At 46.0% G+C, this 16,921-nt stretch overlaps 1 protein-coding gene across 8 annotated transcripts in view; it reads left to right on the top strand.

The window, feature by feature from the left end:
* Positions 1–16,022: 16,022 nt before the first annotated feature.
* Positions 16,023–16,921, top strand: part of Col22a1 (collagen type XXII alpha 1 chain) — a 237,471-nt gene continuing 236,572 nt past the window's right edge. For 4 of the 8 annotated variants that reach the window (XR_010053430.1, XM_063264445.1, XM_063264447.1 and 1 more), the window contains exon 1: positions 16,024–16,462. The gene's annotated coding sequence lies outside the window, so the exon portion shown is untranslated. Of the gene's footprint in view, positions 16,463–16,921 lie in introns of all 8 variants that reach the window. The other 4 variants (XM_063264443.1, XM_039080218.2, XM_063264444.1 and 1 more) reach the window with 2 other exon arrangements.

Raw genomic sequence — 16,921 nt, 5'->3', positions numbered from 1 at the left:
TTTTCCAGAGCTACTCGGTAAGTCATACAGACATACTCGGTAAGTCACAGAAGCACTGTGAGTCTCTACACTGGTAGGATGGACCCTAGAATCCTTTTCTTCTTCAGCAGGCATCATGGGGATGAGACTGTGCACACACTATAGGGCAAGCAGAAAACAGAAGCTCTCGCGGAAGGTGATCACAGTCTGAGCAACAGGAAGGGTATGCCAGGTATGGGGGACTCAGGACTGGGCCCTTCTTATCCTTCAATGCATCCTTTACTTGGTCCTTGTGTCACTTACAGACGTCCCGGAGAACCAGTAAATGGAGCAGAATTCCCCTGCAGCCCTGATTCCATCGTCTACCTTTCTGTACCTTATCTCTCTGCTCTCTGGGCTCCAGAGATGAAGAATCCAGAGACATTCTCCCTTCTCATGTCTGCAAGAAGCTCCAGAGGCAGATGCACTGAAGGAGGCTCAAATGTGGTGGAAGTGCAGGCAAGTGGCTCTGGTATCTGGGCAGGCCAAGATCAGAAAAATGATTTTCTTTCTGTCCAGCAGAGGGAGCCCAGGGACTCCCTGATGAGCATGTGAAGGTCAGGGTGACCAGAACATTCTTAGCAGTAATGCCTCTAGCCCTGTAGCCTGTAGACCATTTTCCCATTTAGGTATCAGCCTCATTGTTCCTCTCTCTGTCTCTCTCTCTGTCTCTCTCTGTCTGTCTCTCTCTCTCTCTTTCTCTCCTCTTCTCCTTTCTCTCTCTCTGTCTCTCTCTGTCTCTCTCTGTCTCTCTCTGTCTCTCTCTCTCTCTCCTCTTCTCCTTTCTCTCTCTCTGTCTCTCTCTCTCTCTGTCTCTCTCTCTCTGTCTCTCTCTCTCTCTTCTCTCTCTCTCGATCTGTGTGTATACTCACATGTGTATGCATACGTATGGATGTGCTTGCACGTGTGATCTGAGTTTAGGCCACCAGTCTAGAAACTTTAAAGATGCTAATGTCCAAATCCACAGGCCATCAGACTGCGGTGTTATCTGCTTAGGGAAGGTCAGTCTGTTGCTTCATTCAGACTTTAACTGGATGAGTCAGCTTGTCTGAGGGAGGGCAGTGTGCGTTATTCAAAATCTATGGGCTTAAACGATGACGTCCTCTGAAAGCTCCTCAGAGAAGTTTCCAGAATAATATTTGACCACACCTCTCTAAGCCCAGCATAGTGGACATATATTATTAACCATCCAAAGTCAGAAGTGCAGCCAACCCTTTCCTCTCTGGTATACCCCATGCAAATGTTCCTTTAGATGTCTGTGTTAAAGAAGCCTATTGCTGAGACTCTGATGGGACCATGAAGGGGAGAAATTCATTGGCTGGTTTAGCTGTTGTGTAAGTTTCATAAACCGCTCATGGGCATAGCCTGAAAGTGGCCATACACAGATCAGTAAGCTGGTATCATGTTGAGTGAGCTGTGGTTGGGTGGTGGTTACAGCTGGCGGTTATGCCTGGGAATGACTCCCTCTGGCCTGTAACGGGGCAGGCAGATGCAGGCATACAGGGTAATTAGTGCCGTAATAAGCGAGGCGGGGTGGGGGAAATGTTCAGAAAGTAAATAGCTGGCAACTTCTAGGGGCAGCCATTCACTAACTGCCTCATATTGGGAAATGTATCCATTGCCCTCTGCTGTATGTGTGAGCAAAACTGAGAGAGTCCACCGACTGTGGCTCCTCACCCAGGCCAGGGAACAGCCTGAGCCTGGCTACTACTCCCAGAGATCTGGACCCGTACAATAGCATCTGGAAGTGGGGAAACAGAGGGGGCTTCTAGAAAAGGCCCTGGGTGAGAGGACACCGGGTCTTAAAGTGTTTCACCTTCTTGTCACGGCTATTAGGGGCTGTTTCTTCCTCTTTCCACCCCACTCCCCACCATAAATCACTGCTTTGGGGAAATCACGGGCCTGATCACACAGCAGATGAGATCAGAGATCACAAGCCTGAAAGAAGTCACAGCCCTAGCCAAGGACCATTACTCCTAATGGCCACCAGAGGGCGAGCTCTCACCAGGAATCATCCTGACAGCTGGTCTGGCCTTTTATGGCAATTCATGGAATATGCTCTCTCTTGGAGCTTGAGCTGCTCTGAGATTGACCTCTATCCATAGTAAATCAGAGAAGGCTGTCAAAGTTGCTGCTGTGAAGAGACGCCATGGCCAAGGTAACTCTTATAAAATTAGGGGCTTCTTTATAAAAGTAAATGAACTATTGTCATGGCAGAAAGCCCACAGACAAACGTAGTCCTGGAGAAATAGTTGTGAGTTCTACATCCTGATCTTCAGGCAGCAGGAAGAGAGAGGCGCTGGGCCTGGCATGGCCATTTAAAATCTCAAAGTGTGTCCCTTCCCTAGTGACATATTTTCTATAACAAAATGGCACTTACAACAGAATCACACTTCTTTTTTTCCCAGAGCTGAGAACCAAACCCAGGACCTCATGCTTGCTAGGCAAGTGCTCTACCACTGGTCATTCGTATCTAAACCATCACAGTGGCCTAGTGAGCCCTCAGATTTGAGCAATATACCTCCTGTTGCTAGATACTCCAAGACTCTTTACTGGGGTACCTGGCTTTCTCTTGGCTGTCCCATCACTCCACACAGAACTTCTACTTCCAACATTAATGTCACATAGCACTTTGCTCTAAATGGAAACATTCTGTCATGGAAGGAAGTTCACTAAGCCTAGAAAGTACTGAAGGGAGGCTCATTAAAACGCAGGAATTAAACAGCTCACAAGTCTCAGGATGTCCCTGAAACCAGATTCTCATTAAAACCCAGGAGTTGAACAACCCACAAATCTCAGGATGTTTCTGAAACCAGATTCACAAGGTCCCTTCCTCCACAAGTTTGTATAAGGAGGAAGAACAGCTGAAGAGGGGAGATCTGCTGACCTACCCGAAACTCATGCAGAGAACTCCAAGGTTCCAGCTTTCCTCAATCACCGCCCATGTTTGGGTGAGCTTTCAGGGATGCAGTTCTTTAAGCAACTCCTCACCCGTACTCCTTAAATAAATGTAATAAACCCATTGGTTCACCAAGATGACTTTGCTAGTATCGTTATTTTGGTATGTTGTTTGTTCCTTATCTGAGGTGAGTAGACTTTTCCTCCTATCTCCCCAGGACATCATATAATAAGCACAAGCAACCCTTAGCTGCTCTGTTGCAATGTAGCACTCAAGCCTGTGGCTAAGCAAACACTGAACCAGGACTGGTGAAGGGATGATACATTTGCAAATGAATTGCTTGTGCTCACAGACCTGAGGTTGAGTAAATGGCCTTCTATTCTATAGCAAGGGAAGATCATGCTAGAAGGCCAACAGTGAGTTTAAAGTCAAAGGTTAGGGCTTACTTCTCAATGAGTCTTGTGCAGACCTCTCTTGTGATAAGAAGGCACCATGTTTCCATCAGAAGCCTGTCTCCCTGCAGTTTCCACAGCAAAGTAGAAAATGTCCTCTCTGGTGACCGGGTGAAGAACCAACCAATCAATTCCCCAAATTCATTTCTGTAAATGAAGGATGCACTCGACTCCTTTGCTCCCCTGCATACAAAATCCGAGGCTTCGAGAAGATTAATGATCTACTAACCACTGAAAGTTCTCAACCTGCATTTGTAGCCACGTGTAGTAACTCCCATGTTCCAGTAGAAGAGAGAGAGTGGGATATTTGAAAGACAGAATGGGGAAATAGAAAGATGCTCACGTGACCTTCATGGTGTGCAGCTCTTGGCTTTCTCCTGTTGATGACAGTATCAAGGACGGTTAGCCTGGAACAGGTTTCAACACTGTTCCCACATCAAGGAGCACAGGACATTCCAGAACAATGACCATGGGATAAGGGGTATAGATTTTTACCTTGAGAAACTCTAGCCTATCAAAAATCTGGGAAATAGGGCCTCTGGAAACATTCTAGAAAGTGGAGCAGTGAGATTATGCTTGGTCTTGGACAGTGGAAGAGTCTGACTTCCGTCACGTGTGGAGACAGAAGCCTTCCCCTGGAATATGTCCTCATGACTCTCAGGTGCTATGGGCCCGAAGGATGACAGGGATGGTCACAGTGATGTTTGGAGTAATGACGACATCCCAAATGCCGGAGAAGCATGTCTGCCTGTCCTCAACAAATCTGTCCAGGCTCAACCTTTGCCCTCTTTCTTTTCCTTTCTGAATAATGGGCTCTGGCTCCCACTGAGGAGCACTGGGAGGTGCTTTCTACCCACATCTCCCCAGCCAAACCTTAGCACCAATCTCTCGTTGCTGACTCAGAGCTGCTTGATTATACCCTGAAGAACGTTCTCGGTGTAACTTCGCTTGTTTGAATAGTTGAGAAAGTATTGCCTGACAGGCCACTGGGTTAGGGAATCTATGAATGGTGAACAACATTCCTGTGCTAAAGATCTATTGCAGCTCATCTGACTTGTTATTTCCCAAATAATCACATTATCACCATTCTCCATTGCCTTAGTCAGGGTAACTATTGCTTTGATGAAACACCATGAGCAAAGAAACTTGAAGAAAGGGTTTATTAGACCTCTGCTTCTACCCTGCAGTTGGCCATCAAAGGAAGATGAGACAGGAATTCAAGCAGGGCGGGAACTTGGAGGCAGAGCCTGATGTAGGGGCCATGGAGGGGTGTGGCTTACTGGCTTGCTCCCCGTTGCTTGTTCAGCCTGCTCTTTTATAGAACCGAGGACCACCAGCCTGGGTATGGCACCACTCACAATGGACCAGGCCCTCTTCCATCAATCAATAATTAAGAAAATGACCCACAGGCTTGCCTACAGCCTAATCTTATGGAGGCATTTTCTTAATAGAGACTGCCTTCTCTCTGGTGACCCTGGCTTGTGTCAAGTTGACATAAAATTTGTCTTGTATGTCCAGCTTCCTTCCTTCCTCTCTTTTTACCTTTCTGACCCCCGCTTCCTTTCCCTCACTTCATCCCTTATTTTTGCCTCTACCCCCTCTTTCTCACTCCTTTCTTATTTCTTGTTTGTTTTCTTCTCCATTTTAAAACATCCACTGCCTATGGATTCATAGTTGTGTGGAAGTATTTCTCATTTGAAGCATCCCCACAAATATCTGGGAAGGGATCAGAACACTTCCACAAAGGCCAGAGCCCAGAAGACAGCTGCCCCTGGTGCCTGGAATCTGAAAGCCCCAGAGAAAGGTATGAATAGGAGAAATAAGGAGGTGAGGCAGAAGAAGCTTTGAGCATCCCAGGTCCATGGCCTATAGCCTTTATTTTGTTGAGAAGCTGGGCTACTGTCTCATTTTCCTGATCTGTTTGTGAGCTCCTGTCTGGCATTAGAAGTTCCTAGCATCCAGGGTTCTTGACTGGAATCCTGGGACCACAACAGCTTCAACACTGACCCAAATGCCAGATTTATGTGCAATCTCTCTCTCTCTCTCTCTCTCTCTCTCTCTCTCTCTCTCTCTCTCTCTCTCACACACACACACACACACACACACACACACACTACATACACAATCACGTGTGTGTATGTAGTGCATGTGTATGTAGTGTGTGTGTAAACATGCCTGTTACTAGAGACTGAAGTCAGGGTCTCATTTATTATGCTTTGCAAGTAATTGGATATTAAGCTATATTTACAGCCCTTTCTAAATTTTATTTGGAGGCAGGGGCTCACCAAGTTGCTCAGGCTTTCCTTGACTTTATAATCCTCCCATCTCACCCCATGGAGAATCTGAGATTACAGGTATGTGTCACCATTTCTGGCTCTAAAACAGATATTTGGAGCCAACTTCTGCCCAGCCCACAGGCACTTGATTCTATCTCCCACCCACCTGGAAAGATACTGCTGTGATTGTTAAAATAAGCATTCTGGTGCATGCCAGATGTTTTACTGGTTTAATTTAATGATACATTTATGACAACCATAAGTACTTTTTATAAGAGCCTTAATTTCCAGATGCAGAAACTGGCAATAAGAGGATACAAAACACTCTGTTGAGGTTGCCTAGCAACAGGTGCTATATGGCCTGGATTTATTCATCCATGTGGAAGGTCTAAGTCCGGAAGAATAGGCCAAGTCCTAGAAAGGTGGAAGGTGATGGAGGCAGCAGAGAGGACTAGCTTCCTGGGTTTGAGGTGTAGGTGGTAACATGAAATTTCGTACTCATAGGAGCCTCAAACTTGGTACAAAACTCTACCGTAACTATCTTGAAATTATTAGTAATTTTATCTGTACATTTGTGTCAGGTAACTAGAAGCCTGGTGGCACAGAAGAGGTGTGTAATATAGATGTTCTCAGTCTTCATCTCTTTGCTGTCCATTTGCATATTTCTCAGAGACCCCAGGAGCAAAAGCTGAAGGGTCCCTGTGCTCAGGGAGCAGAGTGAGGCTAAGAAACCTGGGGTCAGTTGCTAGTAGGCTTGGAGCACTGTGATCCTGAGGGCCATGGTTCTCTTGACACAGACCACATGTTACTCTTATTCACTGGTAAACCCCCACTCCCATGTTGAAGGCTGTGTTCCTCAGTGCAACACTCAGAGGAGAAGCATTTCAAGTTAACCATGGAGGCTCTGATGTAACCATTGGGTCCACTGATAGATTCAAAACTTGATGTCATAATTGGGAGGTCGAGCTTTGCTGAAATGAGGTTAAGGCCTGACTAGAGAAAACAGACAAGCTTCTCAAATGTATGTTTGTTTTCTTGCTTATCTGCCTCCCTGTTTCCCTTCTCTTGGCTAGCATGACTTGAGCAGATTTGTTCTACTCTCTGGATGCCATGATATTATGACTCACCAAGGGCCATAAAGAAATGGAACTGGCTGATAGAAGCTTCTGAATCCATAAGTCAAAGTAGAGCCTTCCTTTTTAAAAAAAATTATCCTCAAGTGTATTTCCATAGTGATTATAAATTAATATAACACTGGAGCAGTGACCTTATAAGATCCACAGATGGCCAAGTAACCTTGCAACATCCTTTCTTACCCTGGTATTTCCATGTGCATTTGGAAGATGACAGCCCTGTATCAGTGGTTCTCAACCTTCCTAATGCTATGATCCTCTAATGCAAGTCTATATGTTGTGGCGAACCCAACTGTAATATTATTTTGCTGTGACTTAATGACAATAATTTTGTTACTGCTATGATTTGTAATGTACATATCTGATATGTGACTCCCAAAGGGGTCCTGACCTATAAGTAGAGAACTGATGGCCTATAGGAAGAGGAGCTGATGGGTAATACAGCTCTTTCCCATGGGTCCTTCCTCCCTGACCAGTAAATAGAAGGGAGAGGCTATGGAAGAGTGTGCACGTCTTGTGAAGCAAACATAGCTATCCTCCAAATTCTAAATCTTTGCTAGCTTTTCAGCTAATCTGATCAAAAGACAAACCAATGGGGGCTGGAGAGATGGTCCAATGATTAAGAGCATCAACTGCTCTTCCAGAGAGTGTGAGTGGGTTCAAGTTCCAACAACTATGTAACTATCTGTAACTCCACTCCTAAGAATCTCATTCCCTTTTCTGGCTTCAGTGGGCGCTAGGCAAACACTGGCAAACAGGTGTACATCCAGACATAAAAGTAATACATAGTAATAAAAAATAAATAAGACATACAAAAATAAATATTTTAAAATGCATACCCACAGAGTGACCAGAAACAGAAATATTGTGTGATCCAAGGGCTTGCTTGTGAGTGAAAGATTCTTATTTTGCATTAGAAATTGTCACCATGAAGGACGAAGATAGAGAATAACACTCTTGCAGGCTGTGGAAAAATTTAAGTTTCCTTTACTTAGGCGACATTAAATAGCAAATTAAAATAAAACATACAATAATACCTCCATTGGGTGTGAAAGAAGAGAGAGTTGCATTTCTGCCCCTCTGACAGCGCTTTGCTCCGCTGCTTACCAAAGGCACCCTAAGTCTTTGTTTTTGCTCTAGACATTGTGTAGTTTACAGCCAGTCCTAGACAGAATATTCTAAAGATGAAAGAGAATTTGGAGTGTTGAGGCCCTCCCTTTTACAAGTATAGGAACTGACCCTCAAGCTGTGTTAATGTCAAAGTGAACCTCTTGATTGGGGTCCTGTCTCACTTAGCCCTCAGTCATAACTAAGCCCTCCCAGAACCCATAAGCCTTCCATGTCTGGGACTCTGCCAGGATGTGGCATGGTCCCAGTATCCCAGCCAGTGGGGCATTCTCTGAAGACCAGCTTTGAGGGCAGATGAAGTCTGTGGTACTATTTTCTGAAAAAACCCTGGAACCCCTGCCCCTTCTTAACAGCATATCTTTAGCTATGTGAATTCCCATGCTGTGAGGTCTGTGGTCCACAGAAAACTGCTCATTGTGGTCTACACAATGCAAGAATATCCCACCCAGTTTGGAATTCCAGCCATATTCACTGTATTGTACCCAGAGAAAGAAGGGTGCCTTTAAGGAGAAAAGAGGAGAGGCATGTCTTATTAGAGCCTGGGGGACCATACCCACCCCCTTGGTTGCTGGTGCCTCAGCTTTCCCACGACTTCATCGTACTGGTGGCTTTGATTCTGAAGGTCATTTTCAAGGTTAACTTGCTCAGTGCATATTGAATGGGTAAGAGAGGATGCTGGGCTGTGAGTATGAGAGCTAGCTGGGCCCTGAGGTCACCTACACTTACAGACACCTACTCTGATTTATTTTCACTCTGTAAGAATTTTTTTCAGAAGCTTTCCTTTCTCCCAGTAAAAGGTGAGTGGGTGCAAACCAGGCAGGGCATGCAAGCACAGGCAGTTTGTCAAAATAATTGATACTGCTAAGCCAGAGGGCTCGCACAATGGATGCTTGTGGAGCAGATGGGGGAAGAGGTATAATCCCTATAATACAGACAGAGGCATGCAATTTAGAAAGGTAGATTTATTTGTTTTGAACACCAGGAATGGATAATGCCATGGAAAGTTTAGAAATCGTTCCTTTGGGACACTTTCCTAACTCTTTTCTGGAATTGTTCACCAGTGGTTGGTAACCCTGCAAATCCCGAACTTCCTGTTTGATCCCCCCACCCTCTAAGATGCTGCTTATGGGAACTGCTTGGTCAGGGGGGAACTAGGCAATGAGGTGTCAAGCACATCTTCAACAACTCTTGTCTTCTGTCTTATCACCTATTCAATGTCGATGGTTCTGTAGACTCAGTGTGGCCTCATTTGTTGGGGGTACCCACACATCTTCCAAGCAAGGTTAATTAGTGTGGTGGTTGTTTCTAGCAATGGATAAATGTCAAGTCCTATAATTTATTGATTAGAATTGCAGCTCCAAAGACTCTCTGTGGCATTGTCCTGCTCAAGATAGAGCCCTTCTTTGTTGAAGTCTAATATTTAAGGTGATTCAGAAAAAAAAAATACGCCAATCAAAACCTGAAGCGTGTGCCTTTTTTGACAACTTTGGGCTATTTTGGCAGAGTGAGATATGGACTGTTCCCAGCACTCTTGCAGTCCCCAAAACGGCAATGTTTGGTTTCCTTATATAAGGTTACCATAGTGTTTGCATATAGCCCAATTTAGATTATCTTCTGACTAATTGTAGTGAGCCTAAAGCCTGGCAGTGCTGTGTAAATCTCTATTATACCATATTATTTATTAAAAAACAATAAGAACCGTCTATGCATGCTCAATCCAGATGCAATTTTGTCCACCATTTTCAACCCACTATTGGTTGAGTTGAGGGAGAGGGAACCCACGGAGTCAGTGTACCAACTGTATCCACAAAATTGTACACTGAAGCACCTTTTCAAAAGAAAAGAAACATCTATCAATTGAGAACTCATAAAGAACACAGCAGTGTAGGAAGCTGGGCAGAGCTCTCTGCAGTGTAGCAGCTGGCGTAGAACAAGCATTAAACATCTGTGGAATGAGTGTAAAGACAAAGGGAACACAAGGTAGTCATTGGCAGAGTAAGCCAGGTCTAAACAGTCTGCTGTTGGCAGGTGCCCAAGCGGCTGAGTGAGGAAGCGGCACTGTAAAATGGGGTTTGTGGAATTTGTCCCTGCTTCCTAAAGCAGGAGGTGTCTGCAGCCAGCAATGATCTGGATGTATCAAATGCAATAAAATTCCAGAAAGTCACAGAAAAATCACTTCAAAGGTGATCTTTGAAAGGAGAGGTGAGTGCTGCTCTCTCTGTCTCTGTCTCTGTCTCTGTCTCTGTCTCTGTCTCTGTCTCTCTCTCTCTCTCTCTCTCTCTCTCTCTCTCTCTCTCTCTCTCTCTCTGCTGTTTAATACCATAGCATGGCCATCTTGACATGGCCATGAGTATAACCCTGATCTCACCACTGGAGTGACGTCTCATCATTTATTTGATAATGTCCTTGTGCTAATGCTTTGGTTATTGCAAATTCTGTCTCTCCTATGAGGGCCTGATCTAGGCATGCTTGGGGATATTATGTCTCATGAACAATGCATCACTAGAAACATAACTGTCACTGTCACTGATGCTGCTGCAGTCACTGCCATTTGACTGATTTCAAAATCACAGAGTGGCTCGGCCTATGCCTTGCTCCAAGATAAGTTAACAAAGAAACAGACCTAGGAGATTCACTTTGTTCTCCTGTAGAGTAGAAGTTTATAACTAGAGGTGCTGCCAAGTAAGCTGATGATATGGTAGATCCGGGGGTAGATGGGGTTTATCCTCGTATGCCCATGATTACCAAGAAGGGGACATAGGTTCTTTTGAAAAGGAGTTATTGACATTGGAGGAACTGATAGAAGTTGTAAATTAAAGAAACGAGGCTGGAGAGATGATTCAGTGCTTGCCACACAAGTATGTATGAGGATCCGAGTTCAGATTCCCAGAGCACATACAAAACCAGAAATAGGAGAACACATCTGTAACCCCAGGGTCCTTTAGAGGATAGAAGGGGGAGACAGGCAAACCATTGGAGCTCATAGACCTGTTAGGCCAGTGCAAGCAGTGTTGAACAATAAGAAACCTTCTCTCAAACAATTTTGTAGGCAAGAACCAACACCTAAGGTTGTCTTCCAATCTCTAGCCTCATGCTATGGTATATGCACATCTGTACACACACACACACACACACACACATACACACACACACACACACACACACACACACACACACACACACACACACACACACACCATAAATGGATATGTACAAAGATTAAAAGAAGAAGAAAGCTTTGGTCCTGGAAGCCTCACTCAGTAGCTGGTGGTACCGTCCCTTGTCTTGAGTTACTTGAGAAAGTAGAAAAAGTGCCAGTGGGAAGAAAAATCTGAGTTCCCATGAAATAAGAATTTGGTTTGTGAGTAGACACTCACAAATAACTTTCCCTGAACAGAAAACTTGAAATCATTTCTCAGGCCAGCATAAAGAAGTACAAATCTCTGGAAAAGACAGACCCAGGCTGGAAGCCAGGTTCTGTCCCTTCTAGCCGGTTTCTGCCAAACTTAGACATCTGTCACCAGAGTCCTGCGTGGAGGACACCATCATCTTACCAGGTGTGATGCACATCAGAAACAAGATGCCTCTGAGGAGTCTGGAGTTGTTTCCGGCCGCAAGCATTTTTACCAGTGTCCATGAGTGGTGGCATCGTTACTGTTTTCTGGGGGGACCTTAGGGAGTCCTGGGAAGGATATCAGGACAGTAGCTGGGTTTCGTAATTGTATATTGCTTCCCTGTTTTGGGAAAGCACTGATCTAGGTTAAACAGCAATGGCAGAATCCCCTACCCTTCTGGATCTTGTTTTTGGCTGAGGAGAAAAAAGAACTTATGCCTTTTAACTATACAATCTACTTCAGATGGAGAACAAGAATGCCCACTGGAGATCAGAGGCCTGGTTTCAGGGGGAGAAGCTGTAACATTTCAGGAAGGCACACCTGGAGGGGAGGCAAGAGAAAGTATGGAAAGGGAAGTGAGCACCGGGATTAAGGGTAAGGAGACCACTCAGGTTATAGCTCTGTATTTGGGTCCAGCCATGGGAAGGATGAACAGGGCTGGTACATGTGGAACATAGAAGCTCCAGGATCTGCTGTCTCAAACTAGGCATGTGGCTAAGTCTCAGTGGGTGAGATTAAACAGGGCTGAACATGCAGAGGCAGGTGGAGGGTGGAGATTAACCAGAACTCCTGAGTTGGTGATCCATCTCAAACATGTCCCATTACACACTTTGAGAAGGCTTGGATGGGGGCCGGCTTAGGCATCTAACACTATAGGCTGAGCATGCCACCTTGTTGTTAGGGAAGCAGACTTATGTATTCTCAGTTGTGGCTGTTCTCAGTGCTTCAGAATCAAGCACTGAAAAGTGTGGAGGTCCTGACTTCATGTGGACAATCAGAGGCCACAGAGGCCACAGGGCTTCTACCTAAAGGTAGGATCCCAGTCAGATACCCAAGGCCTAGATACATGGAGGCCCATGTCCTCAAAGTATGTGTCCTGGGAAGCTGTTACCTAGCTTTGTACTAAGTCAGTCTGGGTGTTTAAGAGTTTATGAAACACTGTAAATGTTATGATTTTGATAAAATGCTCATGTATTAAAAACTAAATGCAAATATAATGTGAAAGAAACAAACAAGAACATTATTATGATTGACCCCCTAAAATGAATAAATGTAATAAAACAGGAGCTGATTTAGCCAAACAGAACTTGTAGGACATACATTATTTTAAAACAAATGAACACATTAAGAAATCCTACTCAGCTTTTTATTCTTGTGAAACAGATTTGAGGGACACTTTCGGCTGATCTCAGAGGAGTATAAGAACTGAGCACTTAATGATTGGCAAAAATTGCACCTCCCTTTAATTGCACTGCTCTTATGCACATAACAATCCTTGATGTTCTGGGATCTAGACACATCTCCTGCCCCAGGAAGTTAAATAACCCAGTTGGGAAAGACAAAATCCAAACCCATGGAGAAAGAGCCAGTTGAAAATACAATGCGTCAATGACTGCCAAATAAACACAGAATCCAGTCACTCATGTATTCAGTCAACATGTATTTATAGGCATTGAGGGTCTCAATGAAACATCCACATCCCCTTCCCTCCCTCAGGAAGCTTACATTTCAGGTCAGGATGAGAAAGGGCTTAGGGATTCTATGAGAGGACCCTAAAGAGGGAAAAGATGTGTTAGAGGCAAGACTGTGCTTACAGCAAGGATCTATGGTGAAGACCCATGGTCAGGGGCTGAACAAGGGTGGCCAACAGCCTGAACCTGACAAGGCTTCCTCCGGAGACTACTGAAGATGCATGGCAAGGCCAGTGACTCACTACAATGTTTGGAATCCCTGATTCAGATGACTGAGACAGGTAGATACACAGGCTTTTATCTCGATATGACATAGGAGCTGTTTCAGGGATGTAAGTTGCTTTTCTCCAGGATAAATTGCTACTGTCCTCATGAGATCAGCTGTGTCTATGGAGAGCATCCATACCGACTGCCCTATGGGCTAATGACCTTCCCTCCTGGGAAGAGCAAGGTTACTGGGCCCTCATCTCAGGTTCCAGCCATTGTATAGCATTTTGCCATAGTTGCACAGGGTCTCTCTGGGTCTAGGGTAGGGGCTAGAGTTTGGCTGCGGGGGACAGGAGCTCTATCCACATAGTTCTGGAACAGCCATCACCTACACTAGGTTAAGAGTTCTCAGTGCGATTGTTTTGGAGTTGCCCACGCTCTTCAGCTCCCTCTCACCTGTGCTTTATGTGTGAGCTCAATAAATTCATAGGTTCTCCAGGGTGAACTGGGCAGAATTATACTTCAGCTTGCCGACGGAACCGTGGGTAGAGGGATCATTGTGACTCACCCCTCCCCTATCCTGGGAAGGAATTTTAGCAACTGAGAAACATTATGACTACTGATACCTGAACCCTGTCTGCCTTATTTATATTTCATGTTAATTATCACAGTGATCAAAAGAAACAACAACAAAATATGTCCCAGGGGAGACATTTTCTTACCATCTGTTTAGTGCACATCCTTGTGTCTATGGGTAGAGGGACCTGTATACAAATGTCCTATTCCTGTTTAGCACATCTCAGACGTTTGAAGGTTTTGCCATCCTGGCAGAGAAGTGCTTCAAAGCAGGAGGAGAGTGAGATGGAGTGCTGTTGGGAGTGCCTTTCCAGATCACCTGCTCACTACCCACTGCCTCTGTCTGGCCTGGTGGCCTCACATCACAGCAGTGAGAAAGCAGATCAGTTGCCTCTGTTTCTGTGGTAGAGCCGCTCCTATCAAAGACATGAAGTATTTCCACACAGACAGTTGGATTCAGACGATGGTAGCAGGGCTTGTGTGAGTGGCAGTCCTGCCTCTCTCCCGGAACCCTAACATCTACAGGGGCTTGTAGGGTTCTCCCACTGGGGGCACGGAATCCTAACAGCTACACAGGCTTGCAGGGTTCTCCTGCTGATGGAGATGTTTGTCCAGCATCTTAGGAGGAATTGCAGAGTATAAATGGAGTAGACACTTCACACCTTATCCCTCAAAATGGTATACTGAGTGTGTGTAAAATAAAACAAAAATAAAATTGCAAACCAAGGGAGGGGAGCACTACCTGGATAATAGTACAGCCCGGGAGGCTGTAAGCCCCGTCCACTAGCTGATCTCAGGAGTGCTGTCCAGAAACAACAATAATCAGGAAGGGGGTGGGGATATGCTAGGCCATGGGGAAGCTGTGGTTCAGGGGTTCATAATGACGGTGGGTTATGTCCTCACAACGAGGACAGGTTTATCACAGACTGGGAAAGCCATTCTGGGTACCCCATCATGGCTGTCTCACAAGAATGTCAAATCCACTTTCAGTAGACTTTTGCTCTGTCTGTTCTACATGCCCAACAGACTACCCCAGTTTTTCTACCCTTCATTTATGTGTCTACCGTATGTAAAGCAGGGCAAGCCCCAAGACACTCCAATCTGGTTGTCACTCTCCATTTCTACCACCTGGATGGGAGACATAGTGGCTTATGTGATTTTCATTCCCCCATAGGCTGCAAGTAAGCCTAGAAAGTCACCTTGGTTTATCTAGCCGTTGTCATATCTTTAGCTCCCGTACACACTGCTGAGCGACCACTCTAAGCCTGTCCCAGGCTCTGGTCCACTTAGCCAGCACCTAACACTGTCACTGGGGTAGCTGAAACGTAAGGAAGAAAAAGGAAAGGGTGTGGGGTGCTGTTGTGAGTTCCTTGGTCACAGAGGAGCCCCGCGGTGTGTCTGTTTATAAATGTTGCTACACAGGCAGCCAAATAAAGACACTCTGCAGCTTAGGAGACTGAGCGTAGGGTTGGAGGGACTTTGCCAATTAAGCAATGCTCTCATCTTGCCCATTTCAAAATACCCTGCCTGGCCCATTTTTAGGAACAGTGCTCAGAAAGAAAAAGTCGAAGGGCGTCTGCGCCAGCACCTGCTCCTGGTCTTCCATTGGTGACCTCATCAGCCCTACCTGGGCTCCCTCCCTGCCTTGATGGTGACACTGGGCTGGTGGATGACCAAGGCTCTTTCTCTCCTCTGAGATGGGCAATAGAATCATAGCCCTTGGTTATCCCAAGGCTTCAGGGAGAAGTGAAAGTTCCCTAAATAGGGCGAACGGTGGAAAGAGTCTCTGGCATTGATAAGTGTGTTTCTGTTTCTGTTTCAGCAAGAAGTGTGAGGGCTGGACAAGGGGCGCTGTGCACACACGCCCCTCCCCCAGCCCTGTGCTCCAAACTTTCCAAACTGGTCCCAAACAGCTGCCTCTAAACTCGGTGGGTTATTTCAGAGCTCTCTGTAAAGGGACCAAAATATCTAGTGAAGTCCTTAACTAGACAGTTGTTCAAGCTCTCCTGGGCTTCCCAAGGCCTCGCTGACTCTGGAATATCAAAACCTTTATTTGCGCAGCCTCCTTCCTCCTCCTCTTTTCTGCTGGGGCCCTGACCTCCTTCAGAGTGTATCCTCTAGGGTCACGGAACTCCATCAGCCCAGGCGCCGCCCTCTAGGCTCCCAAAGAGACTAAGGCTAAGCCCTCCCTCTCAAGCCCCGCCCCAGCCCATGTTCACGACCCCGCCCACTCCCGTCTCCTCCCCCTAGGCAGGGAGCTTTTAGCCGGGGAAACCCAGAGACCAGCCAGTGAGCCCCTGGGGAGGCCTGGGGCAGCTTTGTTCCTGGACAGAACAGGCTTGAGAGGGCTGTGGCTTCTCCCCTAGGACCTGCTTGTCCCTTTTCTGCTTTGCCTCTCTCACACACTTGCCATTCTTCTCTGATAAGCTTCAGCTTTTCCCTCTAACTGCAGCCTTGAAAGCTAGCTCTGTTTTGGGACCCATGGTCTAGGAGAAAGCTCCCACATTTTGCCTGGAGACTGAGGAGTGTTAGAACTTCTTTTTAGTGACAGGCAAGGTATTTGTATGCTATAGGGGAATCCCAGAAGGGAACTGCCTGAGACTGGCATCTTCCCTGAACCCCGCTTCCAGTGGTTCTGATCCCAGGACACAAGCCCGGGCTGGACCCCTTGAACATCTCCCTGGCAGGTAAGGCCCAGTTTTCTCAGCTGCCTGTGTTGGGGTCATAGGCTCCAGTGAGGGATGAGGGAACATGAGAGTGCTCCTGGCATCCCTGGTCAGCTTCCTGTTGAAGCACTTTGGGGAGCCTCCAATATGAAGGAGACAAACTTTCTTCAGCCTCAGAGGGAAATGAAATCCCCAGTATGTACCTGCTGGTTGTTTCTTAGGAACTGTCCAAGAAGGGCAGAGAGCACAGTGGTCATGGTAGCCATCACCAGAGCCCACTGGAATGGGTGTTTAGAGCTGTTGGGATGTGCGTGCCTCTGGTGGGAAGAAAAGGACCCTGGGGGAGTGGAGGTAGGAAGTATAGCCTCTTTTTGATTTGGTATTGATGGGCAAAGGGCTTTGCCTTCTTGGTCTAAATTTAGATTTCTTTCGCATCTGAGCATGTTGCCGTCCATCCCTGAGGCCAGAGAGGTGCCTCAG

This window comes from Rattus norvegicus, chromosome 7 (assembly GCF_036323735.1).
Source record: "Rattus norvegicus strain BN/NHsdMcwi chromosome 7, GRCr8, whole genome shotgun sequence".
Classification (NCBI taxonomy): Eukaryota; Metazoa; Chordata; class Mammalia; order Rodentia; family Muridae; genus Rattus; species Rattus norvegicus.
Note: the sequence above shows the minus strand (reverse complement) of the source record. Positions and strands in the feature narration are given on the sequence as shown.